Source organism: Hemicordylus capensis, chromosome 2, assembly GCF_027244095.1.
Source record: "Hemicordylus capensis ecotype Gifberg chromosome 2, rHemCap1.1.pri, whole genome shotgun sequence".
Lineage (NCBI taxonomy): Eukaryota > Metazoa > Chordata > Lepidosauria > Squamata > Cordylidae > Hemicordylus > Hemicordylus capensis.
The window spans coordinates 326306633-326329968 of record NC_069658.1 but is presented as its reverse complement, the minus strand read 5'-3'; the positions used below and the strand labels follow the sequence as shown (position 1 = coordinate 326329968).

Sequence of the window (23336 nt, the reverse complement as noted above, 5' to 3'; positions counted from 1 at the left end):
AAAAGTGCTGCTGTATCATTTCTTTGCAGCTGCTCCCTTAGCCTAGGGCAGATCTCTTGCTAATTAATTGCAGCTGGTGTTTCTGGGAACTGTTACCTGCCCAGAAAGGTGGTGCCTAGTGAAGCCATGTGACCACCACCTTTGGTCAGGAGGAGTGATGTGTGTTTTATACATCTAAACTCAAAGAGAAGGGGGATTTCTGCATGTGGTTTGAGTTCACTGCATTTAAAATGGCTGTTGTGGGGACTCTTCTCGGTAGCTACTGCAGTGCTAACCCAAATCCCGCCAGTGGAGCAGCAAGTGGACTCTCTCTAGGGGCGATCTGCTTGCTGTGTTGGGCTTGAACATCCAGAAAAATGGCTTGTCAGTTCTGGCTGTGAGGATCCCTTCATTCCCCTTTAGGGGGGTCCTCTTTTAATCTCCCTGGAGAAAGACAAACTCTCTTCCCCAACTGGGGAGGAAGAGACTTGGGCCCCTCCCTTCCTCCCCTGGGAAGAGATGATTGGGCCCTCTCTTCCCACTTTTACTGGTTAAAAAATAGACTGCACAAGCATCCCCCCTACTTTTCCCCATATGTGTGCAGAATGGGTTTTGCTCTGGGCATCAGTATTGAGGCAGTCTGTGTGCACATTCTTTCATAAAGAGACCCGTCTGAGCAGGATCCAAAATTAACCAAGCAGACATAACCTGGTTGTGACACTACCCCTCTCCCCTAACCCTTTTAAACCTCCTCTTTGAAGCATTAAGAAAATACTTGATGTTCAAAGGAGCCAGGAAAGGAAAACAATGGTTGTTTGACAGCTGGTGTTTATAAATCAAAAAATTTGCCCCCTCTTCCCTTCTCAACTCTTTCCCTTACTAGGTAGATTGGCTTTGTGGATAGGTTACAAAGATTAGTCGTTGTTTACAAGGACCCAACAATCATAATTTTTGAAACGTATTTCCTCAAGAAAACCAACAAAAGACAGGGTTTTTTTGGTCTGATTCCTTGTTTCTCCTCACACATCCACTGGCCGAGCCCTCCCTGGTTTTTATAGCCCAAGGGGGCATTAGCACATCAGTGATCCCTTGGACTACAGTCCAATAGCACATCAACACCTTGGTGCACTGGCACAATGGCACAGTGATGAAGTATCTCAAACACATCAATTCTAGGTCAGCTGCATTTCTCGCTTGCCTCCTCTCGGAGCTGATGCCTCTGTCCTCTTTACTCCTCCTGCTGCTAGGGATGTACATGAACCCCTTTGGAGGTCCTTTTTAGGGCCTCTGAACTAGTTTGAGCAATCGGCTGTTTGGCTGGTTCAAAAGTGGAGGGGGTCGCACTTTAAGGGCAGGGGAGGGTGCACTTCCTCCTCCCTCCACTTTCCCCCTGCCAGCACTGTTTTTTAAGGCTCCTTCGGGGTGGCAGCATACCTCCCTGCCACCCTGTCCCCTCCTATAAGGAAATACAACACACTTCATTCCCTGCTGCCATATCTGTGTATTGTCTAAATGAAATTGGACACATTGTCAACAGGCCATGGTGTTTGTTCCAGGGGAGTAGCTCAGCTGTATGGGCCTGTTGCAGCTAAATCTGTAAACGGTATCATGATAGCTTGCACACTTAACAAATTTATTGTGGAATAAACATTTGTGGGCCAGAGAACACATCATCAGAGTCATTTTTGTGTGTGTGTTTTCCACGACAGTGAGAATGTCTTGCTTATGACTGGTTTTTGCATGTGATTGATTTAGCTCTGAACAAAACCCTTTATGTGTGTAAACTGTAGCCATCATCCAGTTGGTTCATTCTAGCAGCCAGCATGAGGTGAGGGGCAAGGAGCATAAGTGCTGAATTGGGAGGTTCTACTCTGTCCCACAATCTGGAATTGATGAGACAGGGCAGGGCAGTCATAGTTGCAGGACGCTGGATAGCTCCAAGTGAGCAACTTGCTCCTGGACTATGCCTTCCTGCTTGGATTGCAGAGAGATTTAAAAGGGCCTAGCATGTCTCTGCCCCATTTAGTGTCTCTTGGCCTGTTATCAGCACTGTGAAAGAGACCGATTCATTAGGGCTCTGGTGCTCAAGCATAGTGCATGCCAGTCTCCCAGCTGGCAGTCTCCAGCTCCAGCCTGTTGGTGGGGATTGGAGCTGGACGTGCTGCGTGTCTTGATATATGCGACAAATATGATGAAAATTTATATACCTCTGTTCAACAAAAGTTTCCAAAGTGGTTTACATAGAAATAAAATAAATAAATAAAATGGCTCTTGTCCCTAAAGGGCTCACAATCTAAAAAAGAAATATAAGATAGACATCAGCAACAGCCACTGGAGGGATGCTGTGCTGGGGACGGATAGGGCCAGTTGCTCTCCCCCTGCTAAATAAGGAGAATCACCACTTTTTAAAGGGGCCTCTTTGCTTAGCAGGGTAAGATCTGTATTCCTTCTTTTGACAGCCCAAGGGGGCATTAGCACATCGGTGATCCCTTGGACTATGGTCCAATAGCACATCAACACCTTGGTGCACTGGCACAGTAGCACAGTGGTGAAGTATCTCGAACCCCAAAATCCCACAGTGTGGAACACAACTGGCGTGGAATACACGTGACAAGTGTCTGGACGTAAACAGGAAAATGAAAATAAATAATAATGAATTAGCTCCCACATGAAACTAAAGCTGTGCAGAAGCCCTCATTATTCTGATGGCAGGAAGTGGGACCTGAGGGCGATTGAGATGTGTGTGGTCAGAAATATGTTCCATTATTTGAGTTACTAGGACTAAATGTGTTTGTGCACAAAGCACTGCAATGCCGAATTGTTGGAGACCTCCCTGCTGTCTCTGATGTGTCCTCCAATCCTTTTTTTGCTGGGGAACACGCAGGGTTCAAAATGTGCATGGGAAAGTGGGCTTTCTCTTATGTGCTTCTGTCGCTTCAAATGAATGAACTCTAGGAATGCGGTTACCCTGTTGCCAAGAAGCGGCTGGTAGGGATGTGCACAGAACCGGGTGGGGGTGGTTCAAAGGTGTGTGGGGGGTTCACACTTTAAGAGAGGGGGAGGGTGCACTTATCCCTCCCTCCGCTTTCACCATGCCAGTGCTTCTTTTTTTAAGGCTCCTTTGGGGCAGCAGCATACCTCCCTGCCACCTTCTCCCCTCCCCTCCCCTCCTGGAAGTACCCAGAAGTACCAGTAATGCGTGTGCATGCCAGGCATGTGTGCACGCACATCGTGTTTGTGCTCGCACCCACCTAACATGCGCATGCACGTGCCTGGCATGCACATGCACGCCCAGTACTTCCAGGCAAGGAGGGGGCAGGGAGGTAGGCTTCTGCCCCGAAAGAGCCTTAAAAAATAGAGCCCAGCAGGGGAAAATTGGAGGGAGGAGTAAGTGTACCCTCCCCCACCCTTAAAGTGTGACACCCCCCCCCCACAACCTTGAACTGGCCAAACAGCCATTTGCTTGAACCAATTCGGAGTCCTTTCAAAAGGCCTTCAAACGGATTCAAGCACATTCCTAGCAGCAGGAGGTGTAAAGAAGGCATCTGCTCCCAGAGGCGGCAAGCGAGAAATGCAGCCACCCTACAACTGATGTGTGCCTGGGCTGCTCTGAGCCAACTTCACTATGGTTGAGGGAACAGCTTGCAAACAAACCCAGGTTATAGAGGCAGCAGAATTCGGACGGCGCAATGGTGCCTTTGAACCTCAGGTTTCAGCAGCAAAACTCACTATCAACTGAGGGTTCAAATTCAGGTTTGGAAGCAAAAATGGAGACACATTTGGGTGAAAAAACCATGGCTTCATGCATTCAGATGATCACATCTGGCACGTTTATCTCTGGTTTGGTATTATGTCTGAATGCGGCCTATATGTTTACTTGGACAAACATATAGTTTGAAATACTTTAGATCTGCCATTCTTGAGCTGCTGTGAATTTAGCTTTTTGTTACTGTTACTGTTCTTGTTCTTGTTATTATTTGTTCGATTTCTATACCACCCTTCCAAAAATGGCTCAGGGTGGCTTACACAGAGAAATAATCAATAAGATGGATCCCTGTCCCCAAAGGGCTCACAATCTAAAAGAAACATAAGAGATACACCAGCAACAGTCACTGGAGGTATTGTGCTGGGGGTGGATAGGGCCAGTTACTCTCCCCCTGCTAAATAAAGAGAATCACCATGTTAAAAGGTGACTCTTTGCCCAGTTAGCAGGGGTGAATAATGCACTCATTATTCATAGTGCATATACAATTTGATTTATTCTGATTTAGGTGTGTGAATCAGCTAGTCTGTTATCAATGTAATTCATGTTTTTAATAAATTTAGTTTTAAGCAATTGATTGAGATATACATCAGGGTACACAGCTCAGATGCTCTAGTGGGCCAGGACCAATCATGATGTGGTGTGTGGAGACTGAAATCAATTTTCAGCACATTAATTATTACATTACAATTAATTATTTTAAATTAATCTGCTCCTATGTCTCGGGTAGATTCCAGACGGTGGAGCTTGGTGACAATTGCTCCTCAAAACATGAGCTGTTATATGGAGTCCCTTGGGGTTCTTTTCTATCACCAATGCTTTTTAATATCTACATGAAACCACTGGGTGAGGTCATCAGGAATATGCTGATGACACCCAAATCTACTTCTCCTTTTCATCTTCATCATCAGGAAATGGCATTCATTCCCTAAATGCCTGCCTACAGGCAGAAATGGGCTAGATGAGGGATAACAAATTGAAACTGAATCCAAGCAAAATGGAGGTGCTCGTTGTAGGGGCCCAGAATTTGAGGGATGAGTTAGATCTTCCTGCGCTGGATGGGGTTGCACTCCCCCAGAAGGAGCAGGTGCACAGCTTGGGAGTACTCCTGGACCCAGGCCTCACCCTGGTATCTCAGGTGGAGGCCATGGCCAGGAGTGCTTTCTGTCAGCTTCAAGCTGCGTCCATTCCTTGAAGAGGATGACCTCATAACAGTGGTGCATCTGTGGGTAACCTCTAGGCTTGACTATTACAATGTGCTCTATGTGGGGCTGCCTTTGTACGTAGTTCAGAGACTTCAGTTAGTTCAAAATGCGGCAGTCAGATTGGTTTCTGGGGCAACCCGGAGAGAACATATTATGCCTGTTTTGAAACAGTTGCACTAGCTGCCTGTATATTTCTAAACAAAATACAAAGTGCTGGTTATTACCTTTAAAGCCCTGAAGGACTTAGGTCTGAGTTACCTTAGAGAGCGCCTTCTTCTGCATGATCCCCACCGCACGTTAAGGTCATCTGAAGAGGTCCGTCTTCAGTTACTACCAGCATGTCTGGTAGTAACTCAGAGGCGGGCCTTCAATGTAGCTGCTCCAGGGCTGTGGAATGCACTCCCGGCAGAAACCCATAATCTGAGTTCATTATTGGCCTTCAGGAGAGCCCTTAAAACCTATCTGTTTGGCCTGGCCTTCCAGGGTTTTTAAACTGTTTTTAAAGGTTTGGCCTGGTTTTCCAGGTTTTTTAAAACTGTTTTAATTGTTTGTTTTGTGTTGTTTTTACAGTTTTTGATTTTAACAGTTAATTATTTATTTTAATTTAGTTTTATTTTAATGTAAACCGCCCTGAGCCATTTTTTGAATGGAGGCATAGAAATCAATCAATCAATCAATCAATCAAATAAATAATCAATCTGGGGCAGAGGCTTGGAGTAAGGGTGAAAGGTGAGGAGGGAAAGGTATAAGGGTTGGTGTCAATGTGTTCTGGCCCAGGGCCAGGGCCAGGGCCAGCAAGGAGGGTGGGGGGCCTCTGACCTTAAGCAGCCAACCACACTGAGTTGCTGCTGCTCATCAGCAGGGCAGTCCAAAAGCTCTTCTTCTTGGCTCCTGCTGTGGATACAGGGCGTTCCTTTCTGTGGGCCAGCAAAACAGTCCCTGCAGGCTGAATTCAGCCTCTGGGCCTTGTGTTGTACAGGCCTGGTGTACGTGATGGAGGGGGGAACAGACAGCTCTCTGTGTGTGAAGAGATGTGCTTAAACTAATTCACACCAAGGCCATTCTTATCTTCATTTACAGAGCCATGTAGCCCTGTATTCTGCTTTTGTTTCCGATGATGGCCTGCCAGAGAAATTCTGCAGACAAGATGTGATAGTGAGGGTAATCCCCTGGTGTCTGTTCCCAGCATCTGCTAATCAGAAATGTGCAGCTTTGGGACATACAGAACTACCATTTAGCTATGTGGCTAATGACCAGTTTTAGTTTAGACCTACTGAAAAAGCTACTTAAGCAAGTTACCATCCCCTCAGCTTATGTCAACTAATACAATTAATGGTATGTTAGTAAGTTAATGGTATGTTTTATGAAGAAATACTCCTTCTTTTAAAGGTAAAGGTAAAGTCTGCCGTCAAGTTGATTTCGACTCCTGGCGCCCACAGAGCCCTGTGGTTTTCTTTGGTAGAATACAAGAGGGGTTTACCATTGCCATCTCCCGCACAGTATGAGATGATGCCTTTCAGCATTTTCCTATATCGCTGCTGCCCAATATAGGTGTTTCCCATAGTCTAGGAAACATACCCTCAGGGATTCAAACCGGCAACCTTGTGCTTGTTAGTCAAGTATTTTCCCGCTGCACCACTTAAGGTAGCTGCTCCTTCTTTTAAGGAGTATTAAACTTAAAAGATCAGGCATGATGTCCCGCAGAAGGGCGATGAGGCCCATGACACTCCAGTTGCAGCAGGAGTTAGACGCAATTGGAGTGTCATGGCCCCACAGTTTCATGTTGTCACAGATGACAGCATTTTGGCTTCACTTAGAAATGCTGTCAAGGTCTTTCTGGAAGATTATTTTATGGAAAACTCTGCTATGTCTTTGACCTGCTGTTTCTGACAACTTTCATGAATATAGCATCTTAAGTTCATGATTTAAATAGTATGTGTTTTTATATCTTTTTAAACTTGTACACTGCCCAGAGCCTTCGGATGGGGTGGTTTAGAAATGTAATAAATAAATAAATAAATAAGGGGAGAGAGAGAGAGAGAGAGAGAGAGAGAGAGAGAGAGAGAGAGAGAGAGAGAGAAAATAATTTATGGAGCAACATGAGAAGGAAAGGAATTAATTGCAGTTTGTAGTACTTGGTTGGAACTTATACATAAGAACATAACAACAGCCCTGCTGGATCAGGCCACTGGAGGCCTACAGGCAGGAGTTGAGGGCATGCCCTCTCTCCTGCTGTTACTCCCCTGCAACTGGTACTCAGAGGCATCCTGCATTTGAGGCTGGAGGTGTCCTACAGCCCTCCAACTAGTAGCCATCGATAGACCTCTCTTCCATGAAGTTATCCAAACCCCTCTTAAAGCCATCCAGATTGTTGGCTGTCACCACATCCTGTGGCAGAGAATTCCACAAGTGGAATTCTAACTCCTTCACCTTCTTGTATATGATATTGGTATGACTATTCCTATGTCTAGATTGGGAGGACAGGAAGAAACTATGTTTTTCCCCAGTGTAAGCTGGTATGTCCCCTTGTTCCAGATGAGGAAATTGTGTTCAGATCTGGCAAAAGCTGCTTAAGCAAATTACCAGTCTGTATCCTGCCATCTAGATTTAGTCTGCACTTTCACCATATCTTCCAGTCAATGCTTACTGACTGCATCCACCTCCCATGCCACACAGTGTACCTTGGTGTATTGTAAGAATATCCACTTTAAAAGTATTTGGAAGCTCTGCTAATCCTTTCTTCTGCTGCTGGGGTCTCTCCAGTTCCTGATTTAATGGATTGATATAAAATATCTCCAGGTGGTTTACATAAAATGGTAGTGATTTCTCTTGGAGCTGGTGTGCTCTGATGCTCCATATGTTGGGCCTACCACTGAATCACAGGTAAACTTGCACTTGTTACTGTTTCTCAGGCTGAGCATTTTATAAAATGGAATTATTATGTGCACCTTATTAGGTGCACTACACTAGTGGTAAGTGAAAAGTAGCAATAGTCTCTTTTCCCCTGTCACATAGCAGTAAGAAATGCAGGAATTCAGACTGCCAACTCTGACTGAGGATGTTACTGGAATTTGTCTTCCCACTACCACCCCAGTATTTTCTCCAATCTTGTCTGGATCAGGCCATTAAAATCTCCAGGATGGCTTTCAGTATTCTCCTGGGGAATAATGCCAATTCCTGGAGATTCCAGGCCAATCCTGGAGGGTTGGAAACCCTACAGGAACAGTATAACCATGGAAACGCTATGATTTTCTTTCTTACTGTTCAGCCCTGACTCTTGATCTGTTATCCCGAGAACAATCCTTGCATTCCTCTTGACCCCTCATTCTCTGTCTTGTTTACTAGGACTGTGCACAAATAGATCTGATCCCGTATAGAGCCAACTGAATCAATTCTCCCGTACAAATGGGCAGCCCATATCAATTCTAAAATAATAGATTTACAGAAGAGGGAGTTCTACGAAAAATAGCTTTCAGCTTAGCAGAAAAGATTTAAAATGATGAAACATCAAAAGGCAAGAAAATGTCAAGCCTCCTCTTCCTGGACACTACTGTGGAGGTAAAAATAGCTCTTTCAAGGCATTTTCTGATCTATTCACACAGAGCTCTCACTTTAAGCCCTGCAGGCTTCTTACCACATGCATCTCTAGCTGGAAGCTGCTCTGTCCCAGTAGGCCAGGTCAGGAAATTACAGCTCTAGCTACATGCTTCAATGCACAGAAGTTGACTTCTTTATTTTTCTAGCAGACCCTTCAAGTGATGTCTTCAGCTACTTTGTTACTAGTGTATCCCCCCACCCCATTTTCTGATAAGTAAAAGAAAGTAATAAGTAAATGTTATTTCTGAATTTGGCCTAAAATTCTGCTCTGCGCTTCTTGAAGGATGGGTAGTATACAAATGTAACTAGCAATAATGGATTTGTGACTTAAATTGCCAATAATGGGTGCTTCCCAGTTCCTTCATTTTAAAATGATTTCATTCCAAGACACCACCTCTCCATGTGGATGATTAGTGTGGTATGCCCTCCAACATTTCACAGGTGAAAATAGGGACATGCCTATGAATGTGTGGGGGCATGGTATTCGGATCTGACTACAAACATACTACAAATAGAAAGGAGGTAATAAAGTGTGTGCAGAGCACGTTATTCCAGATTGCCAAAGCAGATGAGCTAAATCCACACCTCCAGCATTTCACAGTTAAAAGTAGTGATACACTTGTAACAACCAATTCTCATACCAAGGATTACTGTCCAAGCCTCTCATTCACTGTTACCCAGTGCTGAAGACTGGATCCCACCCATGATATGCTGTGCACTGCATAGTATTTTTGTGTTGTGCACCTATTTACATACAGGTGAACCAGATACATGATGTTTCCACACCCCCACTTGGAGGTTTAATTTCTAAGACACTAGGAAGGGAGCAGAAGCCCGAAACACAACAAGAGGCTCTCATGAACAGCCAAGATCAGGTTAGGGCAGCTAAGCCGGGCTTGGCTGCCCATGAGAATCACCAATAGCTGTGAGGTTTCTGGTGGCACCTTGGTGGCAAACCCTCCCTAGGGAGCCCACTGGTTAGCTGAGGTTAAGGGCGCAAGCACACCCTTACCCCGGACTAACTGTTTGTGTGTCAGCACTGGCTGCTCCCAGCCGGCGCTGTCACAGGAGCGGGCTGGTGGGGGGGATCCCCACTATGTACCGCACACTCACACAGTGCATTGTAGGATTTCCAGAGGCTGGGATGACACTTCCTGACCCCTGCACCTCCGCTTCCCATGGCAGCCACGGACCATCTGGATGCAGGGTTAGACACTCCTGCAGGATCATCTACAACAGGGCTTCTCAACCTGTGGGTCCCCAGATGTAATTAGACTTCAACTCCCATAATTCCCAACCAAAGGCCACTGGGGCTGGGGATTATGGGAGCTGAAGTCCAATAACATCTGGGGACCCACACGTTGAGAAGCCCTGATCTACAAGGAAGGCAAGCTTTTGCTGCCTTCCTTGCTGCCTGCCCTCAAGCCCTCTCCCTCGATCGTCAGAAAGGGCTCCAACTCTAGCAACTCGTGTGGGGGCGGAAATTGAACAAGGCATTCCCAAGAGGCAAAAATGAGGGAAGAAACGGAGACAATGATTTAGCAGGGACAGATTGCTGAAAATAGGGGCTGTCCCTGATAAATCAGGACAGCTGGAGATTATGGAATGGTCATGGTCACTCATGCCGTAAACCGCCCAGAGACGCAAGTTTTGGGCGGTATAAAAATGTTTTAATAAATAAAATAATTAATAAAAATAATAAATATTAGTGCACAATAAAGGTTTTTTGCCTTACTACAACCATTCCCCAAATACTGTGCTTTATCTTTTCCCATGGGATATTTCTAAATTATTAAAATTTAGTTATGAGGCAGAAACACTCTGGTGCAAAGCAAGGATAGAGTTTATAGGCCTTGTGCTGGTTCAAATTATACTTGAGTTGGTAGTAACTGGGCAGCCTATTTATCTGAATCGAAATATGTGGTAGGTATCTGCAGTTTCTGGCATTTAGGCAACAGCATGAAACCAGGTAAGCCTACTCCTATCTCTGTGTGTGGAGGGGATAAGTAGGTAGTAAGAGATCTGTATCCTGCCATTCAGTCCCCAAAGGGCCCCCAAGCTGGCCTACAGTTATTAGTTAATAACACACTAAAACAGTGTAAGCAATTAAGACACCAAGGGTCTAAAATCAGAAATTATAAATAAAATAAATGTAGTTTTAAAATAAATTTAAAGAACTTGGCCCAAGACTGAGTGGGAGTGACCTGTTGATTCTGCTAGATCACCCTTTTGAACTTACTAACGTTACTGTTCCCTGTTAACCAGATGTACTCAGTGACGTGCTCATGGATAGATGGGTCATGTAACATAATGCAAAGTTTCTGCTAAATACTGCTGATGTGCTGCTTTGTCTTCGGGAAAATCTGTAGGTGGATAAGACAGAAAAGGCTCTACTATGGTTGCTGTTTCTTTGCCTTATAAACTCTACTTCTGCTTAGCAAGGGCTGTATTCAGGAAGCCCTTCCTTGATGCCAAAAGACTTGGGTCTTTAACCAAACCAGGGATTTTCCACTTGATCTCTTTGGGAGATCAATCTTTGGGAGATTGTGCAAGTGTGCACAAGTTAGTTTAACAACTGCCTGTAAGACATCTGTTAAACCTCTACAGAAATCAATAGGAGTAAGTTACCTGGGAATAGTACTGTGCTGCTCTCCAGAGCATTAAAATACATATTATGAATACTAGCATATCTGTCAAGAGTATTAGGGTATCTGGGCATTCAAAGCGCTTTGTGTGGGGAATTTGTTTCATGCAGCAAAGCCTTTGTAATATGAATATAATTTTGTGCTCCCTCTGTGAGAAACATGTGTATATTTGCTGCCCTGTGTTTATGTATTGCCACAGGTGAACGTTAGGCGTTACAAGGAAATACAACACAGTTCATTCCCTGCTGCCATATCTGTATATTGTCTAAATGAAATTGGACACATTGCCAACAGGCCGTGGTGTTTGTTCCAGGGGAGTAGCTCAGCAGTATGGGCCTGTTGCAGCTAAATCTATAAACTGTATCATGATAGCTTGCACACCTGACAAATATATTGTGGAATAAACATTTGTGGGCCAGAGAACACATCGTCAAGAGTTATTTTTTTGTGTGTGTTTTCCACGACAGTGAGAATGTCTTGCTTATGACTGGTTTTGCATGTGATTGATTTAGCTCTGAACAAAACCCTTTATGAGTGTAAACTGTAGCCATCATCCAGTTGGTTCATTCTAGCGGCCAGCATGAGAGGCAAGGAGCATAAGTGCTGAATTGGGAGGTTCTACTCTGTCCCACAATCTGGAACTGATGAGACAGGGCAGGGCAGTCGTAGTTGCAGGACCCTGGATAGCTCCAAGTGAGCAACTTGCTCTTAGACTATGCCTCCCTGCTTGGATTGCAGAGAGATTTAAAAGGGCCTAGCACGTCTCTGCCCCATTAAGTGTCTCCTGGCCTGTTATCAGCACTGTGAAAGAGACCGATTCATTAGGGCTCTGGTGCTCAGGCATAGTGCATGCCAGTTCCAAGATCTCCCAGCTGGCAGTCTCAGGCTCCAGCCTGATGTTGAGGATTGGAGCTGAAAGTGCTGCGTGTCTTGATATATGTGACGAATATGATGAAAATTTATATACCTCTGTTCAACAAGTTTCCAAAGTGGTTTACATAGAAATAAAATAAAATAAAATAAAATAAAATAAAATAAAATGGCTCTTGTCCCTAAAGGGCTCACAATTTAAAAAAGAAATATAAGCTAGAAATATAATCCCTCCAACAGCCACTGGAGGGATGCTGTGCTGGGGACAGATAGGGCCAGTTGCTCTCCCCCTGCTAAATAAAGAGAATCAGCACTTTTAAAAGGGGCCTCTTTGCTTAGCAGCCTGAGATCTACATTCATTTGCTGGATATTTGCTGGGGTGTGGCAAAGTTGGAGGGGCCCCCGGGACAAAAGTGAAGGCGGCCCCCTGCTCTGCACCTTCTTCTCACCCCCACCCACCCCCCACATCAATTTCTTTGCTGGAGAAGAAGTGTAAAGATGTGATTAAAAAAACAAAATGTCTTGGCATGCCCTTTCTCTCATTTCTATGCAGATAATATGATGCACTCATCATGCATGCAGAAACACTTGCACTTTTAAAAAAACCCACATGTGTCTACTACCTACATATATAACCCCTGGGGGAGGTTATCTTTTAAAAATCCAAGATAAATCTGATCAGGAGCCAATAGAGTGCCAGTGAGGTGGGAGGGGGAGAGTGAAGAGTGAGCTGTTGCTCAGCCAGTGGGGCCCCCTGAGTGGCCCAGAGACATTTATCCCCTAGTTCAATTAAAGCTAAACCCTAGTGCTGTGGTTAGCTGCAGAATCAGCTGGAATCCTATCCTTTGTTATGGAAGCAACAAAAGAAGAGACAGGAGGCAATGTCTTAACTTAAGCCGCCTCTTTTGCAGGCATAGTATTATGCTGTTTTGGGGGAGAGGGGTGAGATCAACCCCTGAGTGAGCATAGGATTCTGAGAAGGGGCCATTTCACCATCCCCCGCCCCGCCCCCGACAAACCAAGTTTTCCCTTCTGTTCTGATTGATTTTCACCAGCAAAATTGTTACTCTGGCAGTATCTTTCAGCTGACACAAGAATAAGCAAGGTTGGTTGGTTGGTTTCCCACTGGCATATCTTTTGGCCTTTGCTGGCGCAAAGGGGCTTAAGAGATAGCCTATCCTGACCTGACATTCTGTTTTTTACTGCAGAACTCTCTGAAATACTTGAATTAGTCATTTGCCATTGATCAGAAGGATGAATTATTCCTACTAATTCTTCTTCAGTTAATTTAGGTTTCCGGTTTGGAGATTATTAAGCAAAATCTCCAAATCATCTCTCTTGTGACTAGATATTGAATAAAGTTTTTTTTTAGTGCTCTTAGTTCAATTATTTACCACTTCTGTTCTCTTCAACTTGTTTTATTACAGCATAGAATGGGAACTCCTAAAGCCTTTTATAATGTGATCATTCAAGAGCTCTGCCATAGCTCCTTTATCCCATCCGAAGAGTGATTTTAATCTTTTATAAAGGCAATTCCTGCTTAACCAATCACTATTAAGAAATTCTATAAAATGGAAGGTAAAAGTAATGTCACTGTATAGTATCTCTAAATTTGCAGCCCATGAATGATCATTATCTTGCATATTATTGAACAGAGGGCTTGGGGAATCTTCAAGAGACATGAGCTCAAAAGATTTGGTACAGCAGTTCAACAGACCTTTGAAACGTGGTATAGTTTAGTGGCTGCACTGCAATTCTATGTATCCGGATCCTGAAATATGTCCTGGGTAAGTGTGCATAGGATTGCAGCCTAAGGCAATCCTAAACATACTTATGAGAGAGTAAGTCCAGTTGAAAGCAGAGTTGCTGGCTTCTAAATAAACATCCTTATGATTGTAGTGTAAGAGTTCTGAATAACATGGACTTTCTGAATAAGAAAGTCCATGGTTCATATCTGACCTCAGTCATGAACTCATTAGTAGGCTTAGGCAACGTGCTTCCCCATGAGGCTAGGAGCAAACACAACCTCATCACCTTCAGCGATGCAACTGAAGGTGACCTTCCAGCTCACCACTCTTCCACACGCAGGACAGGGAATGGCTAAGTTCACTAAGCAGCATGCAGGTGGCAGAGAATGCAAAACAAAGACACAGTCCACTTTGAACAATACTAGCCTTGAGTTGGAGACTTTTTTTTTCTGCTGTCAGGTTACTGAAACCACATATATAGCCATCTCTTCCTCCTCCAGAGCATGTACAGCATTGGCTTCTTCTCAGAACCATTAGGCCATGATCCAAGGATTGTGCCCAGGTCTTTTCTTTGGCAAAACAGAAGAATAACTGAGGGATGTTGTTCCCTGTAAACAGAGCTCTTCCAAGAAGGTCATGTTCAGATACAGACCTTTTTGTCTTTCCGCTATTTTCTTTTGCCAGCAGAAGGTTGGGAAATAAATGGGAGTCCTGTGCCAACCAATCTCATGCTGCTTAGGAAATTATTCCCACGCTTGATGCAGACTGTGTACATGTCATCCATTCGTGCAGTTGGACAGGCCATGCTGGAAGAGTCCGTTTGCAAATAAACTGCTAGCCGCTTGCAGTTGTTCCTTTTCCCTTAATGTGTCTTGCTTTCGCGTGGTGAGAATGGAATACTTGTTGCCCCCTACCACCTCTTTCCCTGTGTTTACAGCAGACCCGCTCACCTTCCGCCCTCCTGAAGATGTTGGCCTACAATTTTCATAATCCCTAGCTATTGGCCACTGTGGCTGGGGATTATGGGAGTTGTTTTCCAAAAACAGCTGGAGGGCCTAAGTTGAGCAGGCCTGGTCTACAGCCTCAACAAAATAAAGGATTGCACCAAATTCTGCAGCCAAGTCAGGAATATATAAAATTCAGTCAGTGAACACAGATTTTATCTACCAAGAAGTGCTGGATAGGGTTATTTGTCTACACAACTTAGAAGCATCGGCGCAGCAACGTTGGTGATAGGCCACTTTTAGGAGAATGCATTCATTTTGTAAAGAATAGGGAAATGAACCAAATGGGGCCCATTCAATTGATTTTTCACTTGTTATGAATGTACACTGTTTTAAAGAAGCGATGAATGGGGTTCCTTTTCAGAACCCATGTGTCCCATTTGTAACTGCTTTGGAATTGGACGGGGGGCCTTGAAGTGCTTTACCAAATCATAGTGATAGCAAATAGGGTAGGAGATAGTGTCAAAACCATGAGCTCAGCCCTGTGTTGCAGTTTTCAAACTGGTACACAAGAAGTTCAGAGCAATACCTCATAATTAAGGGGGGAAATCCCAACACTAGTCTGTTTAATGTTTCCCTGGTTTTGTCAGAGAAGATTCCAGACATATGACATCGCACTGGAAAAAGTCCAAAGGGGAACATTTGTGTCAGGAAAGAGTTATTCAATAAGTGACACCATAAACCAGCTTTTTGTTTTCAAGGAACCTTTTCCACATCAGTTTATCTCCTGCATATCTGTCACAAAACCCATGTTGTGGCTGATAGGACAGTGACATTCTGAGGATTCTGGGAATAGGCAAATATTGTAGGTCAGTTCAAATAGTGTGCTGGCCATATTTCTTGGGCTTCATCCTCAGCCTTGCATGAACTGAGAGTACCACACGGAGTAATATCCAAAACTCACCTGTGGCTTCCCTGTGTATTGCACAGAGTGCTGCATGTATGACTGTCTTCCCGAGGGACAGAAGTCATGGGTGTGCGCTCAGTGCAAAGAGCCCCTGGCTCTCAGGGAACAAGTTCGTTCCATTGAAGTCAATGTTGCTGACCTGGAGAAGCTCAAGGAGGCAGAGAGATGTGTAGATGAGATCCTCAGGGATGTGGTAGAGGCATCCCACTCCCAGACTGAGGTGCTTCTGCTGTCATGGAGAATGAAGGTCTCAGGGAAGGCGGACATTGGTCTAAGGAATAGGGAAACACTCCTTTAGCAGGGACCACTTCCTTGGGTCATACACCCATATCCTCTCGCTCAGAGGATACTCCTCCAGGGAGTGGGGGCCTCTTAGTAGTGGGTGATTTGATCATTAGGGGCATAGAGAGATGGGTCTGTGACCCGCATGTAGACCGAACAGTGACTTGCCTGCCTGGTGTGAAGGTTGCAGATGTCACGCTGCATCTAGGTAGGCTGATAGGTAATGCTGGGGAGGAGTTCAGTTGTTGTGGTGCACGTTGGCACCAACGACATTGGAAAATGAAGTTGGGAGGTCCTGGAAGCCAAATTTAGGCTGCTAGAGAGCATACTGAAGTCCAAGACCCGCAGGGTAGCGTTCTCGGAAGTGCTACCAGTTCCACAAGCAGGGACAGTGAGACAGGTGGAGCTGAGGGGGTCTCAATGTGAGGATGAGATGGTGGTGCTGGGAGGAAGGGTTTACATTTTCTGGGATACAAAATGTATCCCAGAAGCACTGGGATGCATTTGGGGGGAAGCGAAGTCTGTACAAAAGAGATGGGCTCCATTTTATCCAAGATGCAACCAGACTTCTGGCACTTAAAATCAAGAAGGTTGCTGAGCAGCTTTTAAAATGATGCCTGGGGGATTGCTGGCAGGAACTGGGTGGTATCTGCTTTAGCCAGCAAAATCCCCTAAGGTGTGGGTGTGAACATGTTTTGGATAAACCAGAAGGGGACAGAGTAGAGCCAGGAGTTGAGCAGAAGGAAACACATTACAGCTTGCCAGATAGGTCAAACGATGGTAAGGGGAATAGCACACGCCAACACCAGATGACGGACTCAGTGTATAGGTGTCTATATAACAATGCCAGAAGACTCTGAGCCAAGATGGGTGAGCTGGAGTACTTAGTTAAACATAGATATAGTGGCTGTCCCAGAAATTTGGTGGAATGGTGAGAACCAGTGGGATATGATTATTCCTGGATATAAACTCTATAGAAGGGATCGGGAGGGAAGGATTGAGGGAGGAGTGGCATTGTATATCAAAGAAGAGATAGATTCCAATGAGCTAGAAAACCTAGGTGGACCGGAGTTCTCCACAGAATCATTACGGGTAACATTACGCAGACTGAAAGGAAATATGTTACTAGGGACATGCGATCACCCTCTGGATCAAACCGCTGAGAGTGACCTGGAGTTGGAGAAACAAATAAGAGAGGTGTCAAAGAGAGACAGGGCAGTAATAATGGATGACTTCAACTTCCCACACATAGACTGGGTAAATTTATATTCAGGTAATGAAAGAGAGGCCGGATTTCTAGACATGCTAAATGACTGTGCTTTAGAACAGTTAGTCACGGAACCAACTAGAGAGATAGCGACCTTTGATTTAATCCTGAGTGGTGCCCAGGACCCTGGTGCAAGATATCAGAGTTGCAGAACCATTGTGTAGCAGTGACCATAGTGTGATCCAATTCAGCATATATGCAAGTGGAGAATTGTTAAGGAAGTCCAACACAGAGGTGTTGGACTTCAGAAGAGGAAACTTCTCAAAAATGAAGGGACTGGTAAGAAGGAAGTTGAAAGGGAAAGTCAAGAGGGTCAAATCACTCCAGAAAGCATGGAACTTATTTAAAACAAAATACTAGAAGCACAATTGCTTCTAGCACAATATACTAGAGGCACAATTGGAATGTATACCGAGAAGGAGGAAATGTACCACCAAGTTCAGGAGGATGCCAGCATGGCTAACAAGTAGAGTCAAGGAAGCTATAAAAGGGAAGAAGACTTCCTTCAGGAAATGGAAGTCCTGCCCAAATGAAAAGAACAGGAAGGAGCATAAATTGGCAAAAGAAATACAAGGAGACAATAAGGGATGCAAAAGGAGAGTTTGAGGAGCATATAGCTAGAAGGAAACAGAGAGCAGGAATAAATTGACAGTTTTCACAGTGGAGGTAGGTTGGAAGTGGGATCCGCCAAGGATCAGTACTGGGACCAGTGCTCTTTAACTTGTTCATAAATGATCTAGAAGTGGGGGTGAGCAGGTAAGTGGCCAGATTTGCAGATGAAACTAAACTATTTAAAATAGTGAAATCCACAAGAGACTGTAAGGAACTCCAAAAAGATCTGTGTGAGTGGGCGACAAAATGGCAAATGTGGTTCAATGTAAGCAAGTGTAAAGTGATGCACATTGGGGCAAAAAACACCAACTTAACATATACGCTGATGGGATCTGGGCTGTCAGTCTGATCTGACCAGAAGAGAGCTCTTGGGGTTGTGGTGGACAGCTCATTGAAAGTGTCAGCTCAGTGAAAAAAGTTAATTCTATGCTAGGAATCATTAGGAAGGGGGCTGAAAATAAAACTGCTAATATTATAATGCCCTTATACAAATCTATGGTGCGGCCATATCTGGAGTACAGTGTATAGCTTTGGTCACTGTATCTTAAGAAGAATATTTTAGAACCTATCCACCCTCAGCACAGTACCTCCAGTGACTGTTGCTGGTGTCTGTCTTGTGTTTCTTTTTAGATTGTGAGCCCTCTGGGAACAGGGAGCCATCTTATTTATTTATTATTTCTCTGTGTAAACCGCCCTGAGCCATTTTTGGAAGGGCAGTCTAGAAATCGAATAAATAATAATAATAACTGGAAAGGTGCAGAAGAGGGCAACCAAGATGATCACGGGCCTGGAGCACATTCCTTATGAGGCAAGGCTATAACACCTGGGGCTCTTTACCTTGGAAAAGGGGCAACTAAGGAGAGACATGATTGAGGTGTATAAAATTATGCATGGAGTGGAGAGGGTGGACAGAGAGAAATTTTTCTCCCTCTCTCACAACACTAGAATCAAGAGTCACCCCATGAAACTGAAGGTCGGGAAATGTAGGACCGACAAGAGGAAGTACTTTTTCACAAAGCACATAATTAACAATTTATGGAATTCTCTGCCATGGGATGTGGTGATGGCCACCAGCTTGGATGGCTTTAAAAGGGGCTTAGACAAATTGATGGAGTGCAATAGCTACTAGTCTGGTGGCTATAGGGCACTGTTGGGAACCAGGCCTGTTTCGTATATTAATTATGCTCATTAGCTAGCATACAAAATTAGGCCTGTTTCATCAGTGTCACCAGGTGACCAGTTCCTTTATATAGTGACCATGTAGGATCTGGGCACAAGGAAGAAAGGAGATCAAAGCAATCTTAAATGATTAAATGGGCTTTATTGAGTATAAAAGAATAACAACATCAATCTAACTGAGCAGAAAGCAGAACAATCTATCGGCGTTACTAACAATATTTCAGCCCTAGCCAGCAACAATATTCACCCAGTGTTCCTAACTAACATATGTGTGTGTATTAAATCTTCCTAGAGCCTAATAGAATTCAGATATAGACGGAAAAGTGGGGGGTAAGGAAGGTTGAGGACTGGCATAGGTTGGGGAGATCAGGAATTAGTAGAGGGAAGTGGGGGGAGGAGAAGGAAGGGAAAGGATGGAGGCAGAGGCGTATCTAGGGAAAATAGCGCCTAGGGCAAACACTGAAATTGCGCCCCCGTCCAAGCATCTGACACCCATCTTTCAGATAACTTTACCATAATATCAGCTCAAAAATACAAGTCAAGCTCATTAATCTTTTAATATTTCAAAAACTATTTAGCAGTGGACGTAGACAGACCAAAAAATGCTGGAAAACTACAAATTTCAGTATGCTGGGGCTCATGAAATACCCAAATACTATGTGGAGTTGCATTTGGAAATCTAAACAGAAGTGGCTGTCTAATTCTCTACTATGCATTGTAGCATCACTATTACATAAGTTTTAAAAATAATGGAGAATTTGACTTTTCCCAGATACTCTGCAAATAATTAAAGGATATGCAGAGTAAACTGTGTCACTGCTTGGAATATATTCTAGTATTTCAGAAAGACAGTTAAAATGAGAGAAAGAGAGCAAGAAACTCCAAGTGGGCCTTAATATTAAGGATTTCACACTGATTCAAAGACAAACTCACCATTAATAGCCATATTAGAAAGACATCACATGTAATTCACTTATCACAAGAAGCAAAGTAAGAGCAAATGAATACAATCCTAAGTCATAAGGGTCAGCTCAGTATTCACAAGCCCTGATTCTCTGTACATAGTGCCAATCTGAATATGTGTACAGTGTCATATATAGATATAGATATAGATATATAATTTTTTTACCTGTAGCACCTTTGGGGTCTTCCTAAAGGCTGTGGGGGGGGTTGCAAAGGTTCCCCCTCACCCTGCTGGCCTCTGGGGCCTTGCAGGTATCATTTGAGCATGTGTGGTGGCCATTTTTAAAAATAATCTTCTTTTTTAAAGGCCACTGAAAACAAAATGGCCACCGCGCATGCTCAAATGGCCTCTGAAAGGCCTGGCATGACCTAGGGCCTAACAGAGGCCATTTGAGCATGCACGGTGGCCATTTTGTTTTCAGCAGCCATTTAATTTTTTTTTAATTTTACAAAATGGCGCCCCCCTTCACGTGGCACCCAGGGCACATGCCCTGCCTCCCCTACCCTAGATACGCCCCTGGATGGAGGGATCCAAGGCTTGTAAGGTGGCATATTACCCGGACCAGAGGCTTGAGAACGGTGGATCTTTCAGCTGAAGGAGCGAGGCTGTGGCTGGGGACAGGAGCTTTTAGAGCGATGATCAAGCATGCAGTTTGCTCAGAGCAAGACTGAGAGTCAGAGCACCATGGCTGGGGAAGTCTTGACTTCTCACTGCGCAGCAGAAGTCACAAATAGTCCCTTCTCCCTGGAAAGAGTTCCTGCCTCTAGCCCCGCGGCTTGGGCAGCAAACCCTGCTGATGAGCAAGTCTTGCTTGTAGGCAAAGATTGCATGTAGGCAAAAGACTGCTAGCTCTCTGTCCAGTAAGCCTCATTCTTTATAGTTGTATCTTCCTTTGATCCCCATAGAGTCTGTTCAAAATCTCCACATCATTTCTGGGTCCCAAAAGGTGACCACTTGCTGTTACCTTCTGGATATCGTCTTTTAATTATTCAGGCAGACATTCCCCAAAGTAAATCTGCATCTCTGAGTTGCAAATGGGCATCTTTTCTGGTCCCAGATTTGCCAGCCTGATCCCAAAAGGTGTTAAAAACGTGTTAGTACAAGGATTTAATCTACGGGTGTTTTCCTAGAGTGGGCTTTCTATAGACAGCAACTGAGTACCCCACTTTGGGCACAGCAGAGTAATCATTGACAAAGATTAACATAGACCTTGCAGGAGGAAGTGAGAGCTCAGCTTCTCACTTCTTCCAGACATTATCTGATAATGGGTTAGATTTTAACATTTGGATTGTTCTGGCCTGGCTTTTGTGCTTCTTTGAGTACCCATTTCACATTACAATGCTGAATCGCCTCTTCCTTCACAGAGCAGTTGAGACCTGGGTGTCAGGTCTCCCAGAGTCCAGGCATTTAATTAATTTCTTAATAAAATGAAATCAGACACAGGCCTGAATTCCATATACTTCTGGGTTTGTATCTCTGGGTCTAATGTTGGGGTACATTTGCCCCCAACAAAAGGAAATGGACTTGTGTGCCCCCAACAGCACCTCCAGCCTCAGAGGCATGATGCCTCTCAATACTAGTTGCAGGGGAGCAACAGCAGGAGAGGGGGCATGAACATGCCTCTTACCTGTGGGCTCCCCAGAGGCATCTGGTGGGCCACTGTGTGAAACAGGATGCTGGACTAGATGGGCCTTGTGCCTGATCCAGCAGGACTGTTCTTATGTTCTTAGAATACATATGCCTGTTGAAGCCGGCTGTCCTTACCCCCGAGGATGGAGTGGTGATGGGACCTGAAGAGACAGGGACAGGTGGCAGCTGGGGAGAAGCAGAAGAACGACAGCCAACGGGCAGGGAATCGACTCCAGTGGAGGAGGGGCAGAGCCCTGAAAGAGCCGAAGGGGAGGCGTGCAAGGATAACATCAGCAGCACACCTCCCGAAGGGAGGGGGTCTGAGGAGGAGGGAGAAGGGGGAGAGACTTTGGCAACAGCTGTAAAGAGTAGACAATTTCAGGGAATAGAGGGGCATTGACTCTGTAATTGGGGGTGGGCGATGCATAGCCTGTGAGGAAGCATATAAGAAGCTGGCCAGAGATGAGAAGCGGGCTGGTAGCGAGTGTCAGGGCCCCCCAGAAAGGAGCAGACACAAGGAGCAAGCAGCCTGGGATGGAGAAGGCACAGGGTCATGCTCAACCCCCTCCCAATCCCTGCTCTGAGGCCGGACCAAGTAAGCCTAGCCAGACTTGGTAAAGGGAACAGGGATGTGTAGCTGGACAACATGTTTGCATGTAAAACATGCTAGAGGTTCAGTTCCCCACTTTTCCACCCAAATGATTTCAGGTAGTGGGGCTAGAAAGACATCTGAATCCTTGGAGAGCTGCTTTCAGCCAGAGTAATGGTCTAGATCAGGGATTCTCAACGTTGGGTCCCCAGATGTTATTGGACTTCAACTCCCATAATCCCCAGTCCCAGTGGCCTTTGGTTGGGAATTATGGGAGTTGAAGTCCAAAAACATCTGAGGACCCAACGTTGAGAATCCCTGGTCTAGAAAGACTAATGATCTGGTTCAGACAAACCACTGATTCACCAAACACTTCATGTACAGGTAATACAAATTTTGCATCCACTGGGAACAGCACCTTTCCAATAATTGCCCCAGTACTATGGAATTCCTTTTTCCAGGAAACCTGATTAGCTCTGTCTCTTTTCTCTTCACAGAGGAAGATGGAAAGATTCTTATTCTGCCAGGCTTCTGGGGATAATGCCCTTGATAGCTAAAATAGGAAAGTTGAAGCTGAGAATTGAGTTTATTTAGTCCCATATTGTTTGGGCTGTTTACTTGTTACTGGTTTTATTTATTAGATTCATTTGATAATGTGTAATTACTGAATTTATGATTTTATGCTGTAAACTGCCTGGAAACAACTGTTGAAATGTCATATTTGCAAACAAGCTACTAAGGAACTTCAGGATTCTCTGAAAAAAAGTATTCCATATAAGAATTGGAAAACCATTGCTATACAAAGCTAAGTAAATGATAGGGAATACTTTTTACAAGCTGAAAGACTGGAAGAGTTTGAGTTACTTTAGTGTATGATAAAAAGAAGTTGGATGAAAGTGATATTTTCCTCCATCCAGCATGCCACAAAATACTCAAAATCATGTAAGAAATCAATGGTAAATTAGTCTTCTGATTTAATGGGAAATGCACTGCAATAGGACACTATTGAGTTAAACCCTCATGATCCTTTGACTGTGGTCCATCCCTCTTGTGTCTTATGAGGCTGAAACCAGTCAGTTCCTCATGAATCACCATG

The 23336-nt window shown here is 44.5% G+C and overlaps 1 protein-coding gene and 1 long non-coding RNA gene across 4 annotated transcripts in view; both read left to right on the top strand.

Moving 5' to 3' along the window:
- The window catches only part of BSN (bassoon presynaptic cytomatrix protein), a 337777-nt gene that overhangs the window by 239727 nt on the left and 74714 nt on the right, over positions 1–23336 (top strand). The window lies entirely within an intron of this gene.
- On the top strand, positions 4841–11514 carry LOC128344636 (uncharacterized). The gene is made up of 3 exons (XR_008315961.1): positions 4841–4967; positions 8293–8505; positions 11389–11514. It is a non-coding gene; the product is annotated as an uncharacterized LOC128344636 (long non-coding RNA).